The following is a 6,210-nucleotide window of genomic DNA, read 5'->3' on the forward strand; positions in this document are numbered from 1 at the left end:
GACAGCAGAGCTGCACCAGTCTGTTGGAGAAGGTGCTCCTCTGTCTGTCCAGCAGGTGGAAGAGTGGGTCGTCGGGGTTATCCACGATGGTTAACAGTTTGTTCAGTGTCCTCCTCTCTGCCACCTCAGTGACAGAGTCCAGTTTGCAGCCGCTGACGGAGCCGACCTTCTTAATCAGCTTGTTGAGTCTGTTTACATCTCTGGCTCCGATGCTGCTTCCCCAGCAGACCACAGCAAAGCACAGTGCACTGGCCACAACAGACTGATAAAAGATCTCCAACATCTTGCTGCACACGTTGAAGGACCTCAGCTTCCTCAGGAAATAGAGTCGATGTCGACTCCCAGGTTCATGTACTCCTCCATTATGGTCACATCCTCTCCCAGAATACACAGCGGTAGTGAGCGACCTCTTCCTCCTGCTTCTTTTCCACTGTACAAAGTTGTCCACCAGTGCTCTGTACTCCTCCTCCTGTCCATCACTTATACACCCAACCACTGCAGAGTCGTCAGAAAACTTATGCAGATGGCATGACTCTGAGTTGTACTGAAAGTCAGAGGTGTACAGGGTGAAAAGGAAAGGAGAAAGCACAGGCCCTTGTGGAGTTCCTGTGCTACTCTCCACCACTCCAGACTTAACAGCCCAGGCGGACAAACTGTGGTCTGTCTGTCAGGTAGTCAGTAATCCAGGAGGGGAGGGACAAGTCCGCACCCATCGTCTGCAGCTTCTCTCTCACTTGTGGCTGGATGGTGTTGAATGCTCTGGAGAAATCGGAGAAGGTGATTCTCACAGTGCAGCCGGTCCCCTCCAGATGTGAGTGAGCGCGCTGCAGCAGGTAGATGATGGCATCGTCCACCCCCAGGTGTGGCTGGTAGGCAAACTGCCAGAGAAACGGTCCAGAGAAAACGGATATTAACACTTTAGCATGCCTTGATATAGGTTAATAAACATCAAAGCAGTTGATGAGGAGTACTTATTAGTCAAATCTAAGATAGTGGTTTACAATTAAAATAATCTGTTGGATTGGTTCACAGCATTTCATGCACAACCTCAAAGAATACCTCTGAGAGATTAAAATAAAAATGATTTTACATTTATTTTCTTGTGTCAAACAAAGTGAAAGAGTTTGAGCACTGTTAACTTGTTTGCCACACTTAGAATCGCTCTTTTGTACAAAAATCTCTACATTTAATCCAACTGCAGCTTTTGTGTCGAAAGTCAAAGGAAAAAGTGCAGCTAAAAGTGGACTGGGAGCCCTCTAACGTACATCCTAACTCTACACTGCAACTGGAAGTTCCATTACAACCTTTTTCAAAATAGGTTTATACTCTACAATAGACAATGGGCTGCTTGGTAGGGAACTAAAACCTTGTTAGAAAACTAGTAGGATGTTACAGTATCCTGTAGGAGTTAGATCCTGGTCTAGTTGTCCTCAGATCTGTAATTAACTTTACAGGTAGTAATTATCTGTGCACACCCTCTGAGCAGACAATATCAATCCAAACAGACCTCATCAGAAATGCTTCTTAAGCATGCAACCTCTGAACTGAAAGATCAACTAGGATGAGATTAATAGATTTTTTTAATACAGTCTCATACAGTGCATACTGATATAAAGGATATCCAACCTCCCGAATGATTAGGCTCTATTAGTTATAGAGACTGACCACATCTTGAGCTACACTAATAAGCTCCTGGCAGGCAATGGGCGGATTTAACTTTAAATCTCCTTCTAGTAGTGGCCTTTTGTCGAGGGGGAATTAAATGTAATTTGATGCGAACAAGTTGCTTCTTTTGAGCTGCTGGCGTCTGAGATTATGCAGTTGTCTGCATAACAGCATCCAGGAAATAATGAGCTCTATGAGAAATGATTAACTGGCATTGACATCCAAAAAAAATACCTTTTTATTAAAAGAGAGAAATCAAAAGTTTCCAAGAGCAAATCATGTTTTCCTGATATGCCGGGGACAGGATGAAAGCCCCTCCACTGTTTACTTGTGCTCTTGTAATATCTGATGTAGGAAAGCACAGTGTGAAATAAGAGAGAGTGTGTAAACAAGTAAATGAACAAATAAATGTTAAGCCAGACATATCGTGTAAACATTCTGCCAGTTTAGTTCCCTTCTGACCGAGGATGCATCAGCTGGTGATTTAGCCAGCACAAACAAATGTATAGCCCCAAGATTGACTGTATTTGAGATCGACGTAAAACGTTCAAACATGACTATAATCTATAGAGCACACCCGCTGGAAACAGCCTCAAAATAGATTCTTAACTCCCCTCTCTTTAAGTTGATTGAAGAATGGGGAAGAATAGCCAAAATATACCAAATTCTCAGTCACATGACATTCTTGTACCAGACATTTCCCCATACATAACCATTACAACAGCTTTAAACAACCGTAAACTCTATACAACAAGTAGATGTTGCAACATACAATTTCTAAGTGTCAAATTTCTCAATTATTTCGCCGCCATCTTGTTTTATTTTTGAGTCAGAAGTGACCATATTTGGAGGAGAGTGGAGCGAGAGTGGAGCGAGATGTTAGCAAACTCAAGGTTGTAAGCTAGCGCTAGCGCCAATTTCAATCGTGCATCCGTAATTCAAGGTATCTGAAATATAAATTAGAATGCTAATACTAGCTAGCAAAATAAGGGTTTGGAGAAAATGTACTTATCGAAATCTCAAACCAATCACTCCTTAGAGATTGTTTACCGGTAAGTACAACAGATTGCTGAACAAATAATTTTTAAGGTCCCCCTTGTAGCAACTTGCTGAATCACTAAGTTGCCATGCCCTTTAAGTGGGACACTAATTTACAAAATTAACATTATTCACTATTATTGAGAGTCTTTAAAAAAAAAAAAAGAAAGTTAATTGAGGTAACAAATCAAGTGTGAAGTATAGTCATATTTTATAGACAGGTTGACTCCAGCCAAATCGATGGTTTATGACAAAATACTACATTTCTAATGGCATAAACATCGACCTAAACTATTTTAGCGATGTTTCCATGCTACGTTGGTAGATGATTAGTCCTCCATGTCACTGAAGTATCGGTTTCATACATCATTAGCCGTATATCTGCGACAGACTCATGTTTACAATCTGCAAATAAAGCTAACATCCAATCCATTTCTTTTCTAGACAGTTGGATTTCTTTGGCTAGCAAGCTTGCCAAAAAACTAAACGACAACTAACGTTAACGTTTTATTAGCTTGGTCCAACAACAAAAATAACATTAACTGACATTACAAAGACAGTGATATTTGACTTAAAGGTGAAAAAGTGTATACCAACCTTTTCTTTTCATAATTTTCTCCTTAAATGCTCGAGGAAGAATGAGCTGCTTCTTGAGTACTAATGGAGCCAAAATGAGAAGAGCACACAGTTGACCTGGCGGCTTTGTAGATAGGCTCCTTGAATTTGGAGGAGTGGCAGTCTTGTCTGTGAGGTTTTAACAGTCACCGAGGCTGACCTGACTGTAAACCCAGCACCTGGGTTACACTAAAACAGCTATCAGGACATAACCCAGAAAAAGATGAGTGTGAATATTGCTGCACCTGTAAGAACCACACTGCTGGTTGCATTACCTCAGTGCTCTCAGAACATGTTGTTTCATTTTTCTTTAGTTTCTTTTGCTTTCACAGCCAATAAGCAGAGAGGGACAGGAAAGGTTAGACCACTTTTAAAATCACATAATGTAATCCCACCTGCCTTTTTAACACAATTAAAAATACAATAACTCAATAACCTGCAGGCAGTTTTTGTGTGCTGGTAGGACATTTCAATCAGTATTGTCTGAGGACAGTCACAGTGCAGTTAATTTCCTGCCTGTCTTTGTTCGTCAAGATTGGGCAGAAGGTTCTGATATTTGCACTCAGCTGGGGATAATCCAGTTGTTCAGGTCTTGAATGGAGTCACAGAGACAGAAGAACGCACAATTATCCCAGTGAAAGACTGTATTGAAACACATCTTTCCAGACAAGATTGCCATCCTGTAAAAGAAAGACAACATAACTGGCCGAATTATTGATTTTTTTTTTTTTAACTTAACAGTTTGACTGGGTGGTCTATTCATGTCCTTTCAGATGGTTTCGCACGTTCACTGAAGCTGAATAATTTAAACAGAGCCAATTTTGTGCCAGATCTTGTGCTTGCAAGAACAAATTGCTCCCTTGAGAAAGCATTCCTTTGTCAACAGAGAACGCCCAGATGACATGTCAGAGGGACACATTTTCATTTCATTTTAAACAATTAGGCAGCATTACACCAGCACTGCTTTGGTTGTGTTTGTTCGCATATTTTGATGTTAATTCATCATCGGCTGATAAATCCCTTCAGAGATGATTTCCAGTACAACCCATCTGCCAAGGGAGCTGTTTGGTAATAGACCATCTGACAGCTGTTAATAGCAGGGATTGGCATGAAAACAGCCAACACAGAGCTTCTGTCTCATAATTCTTTGGCCCTGCTGCGACATCGATGGTAAAAACGTAGGGAACTGAAACTGGCAACTGAATAGCAGAGCTGCAGGGGACAGTGCGGAGGGAAAACACAGTTCAAACATCAGTATAACCTACAGAGTACACCTGCAGGAAACAGCGTACAAAATATTAAATTTCTTAACTTCTCTCTCGAAAATACTTTTGAATGGGGTGGAATAACCAAAAAAGTAAAAATAGCAATCCATGTACAAAATGTATACAATGTATATATCCTGTATACAAAAAGTGGACATTTCACTGTTACGTCACCCTTGGGTTTGTGGACTGACATTTTTAAGCGTTGCGTTTGGCATTTTTTGTCGCAACCTTGTTTTTTTTTGGAGCCAAAAGTGATCATATGGAGCTGGAGAAGAGCGAGGTGTTAGCATAGCCATCAGGTAATGCTAGCTTGGATATTAAATTGCATTTGTAAGTCACGGTAGCTGCTATTAATTGCTAATGCTAATTCTGGAAAGTGAAAAACAGGCTTTAAACAAATTGTACGAACATAAGGCCACACCCCCAAATTTCCCTGCTTATTTATATCTCTTAATGTGACAAGGGACGATGTTATGTAGGCTGCTATAGCAGTAGTGTTTTATGTATTGAACCATTGGTCCGGACTGTAATATCTTAACAAAAAGTTCATTAAAGTGGCATTAAATTCTGTACACACACTCTTGTTCTCCAGAGGATAATTCAAACCAAGTGGTTGGTAGGAATTATGAGTGATATCCCCCTCAGCCTCAGCTGTATGTTGTGTTTCGTGCAAATTCTCAAATGTTAGCATGCTAACAACGCCAATGTTAGCATAGTGGCATGCTCAAGCTTGCATTCTGTCTAGCAGCCTCACCGTACCCAAGTGTTGCTGTAGAAAAAAAGTATCCAGTGCACGGAGTACTTATGAGCAAACTAAGACTGAATGTTAAGGGTCTATGGATCATGGTGTATGATGTCAAGTATTCTGTAAACACTCTACTTCTTAGAAATGTACCGTGTGACAGATGCTCTTGTTTTGATTAAGCTTTTTCTATGATAAATAAAATTTTGCACACCACACTGTATTCACCTAGTATTCTTTTTCTGCTATAAATAGACCGTTTGTAGGTCTTAATTATGACTTCACATCACTTTATACTGGATCTGAATCTAATGATTTCAAACTAAGGAAAGCTGGGGAAAGTAAGATTACATTTTTTTTTTTTTTAAACAAAATTGTAAAGTACCAGGTTGTTATCACTAAACTATGCACAATTTATACAATCTAAACCAACCAAATATATATGGTTTATTCTTACAATAGTTTGACTTTGTCATGGGACACTTTGAGGTGTCAAAGTAGAAGCCCAGGTGTAATGTGGATGCTAACTCACCGTCACCCTGCCATGTCATACTTATACAGTAAATAGAATTGTTAATGATATTAGTTATGCTTTTAATACTCTGGCAAGTAAAAAATGTCCACTGTGTAAGAGGCCTGTTATAAACCCTCTTATCACCTCTAGTACACATACTAGTGTCTCTGCTCATGAGTAGTTCAGACCATACCTAGCAATATAACATCCTCTTAAGTTCAGATGCAGTGCACACTGTCTAGTTTTGAGTGATGAAATTGGCTATTAAATATTTCATCATCTGGACCACAGACGGCTTTGTGCTAAGAATCTTCATGGACATTTTCCTTCATACCCAGCTCCTTCAAACCTTTTGAGCTCCTTTATTT

The sequence above is a fragment of the Semicossyphus pulcher genome, unplaced genomic scaffold (genome assembly GCF_022749685.1).
Source record: "Semicossyphus pulcher isolate SPU_LCO1_2020_fin unplaced genomic scaffold, fSemPul1.0.p SCAF_15, whole genome shotgun sequence".
NCBI classification, from domain to species: domain Eukaryota; kingdom Metazoa; phylum Chordata; class Actinopteri; order Labriformes; family Labridae; genus Semicossyphus; species Semicossyphus pulcher.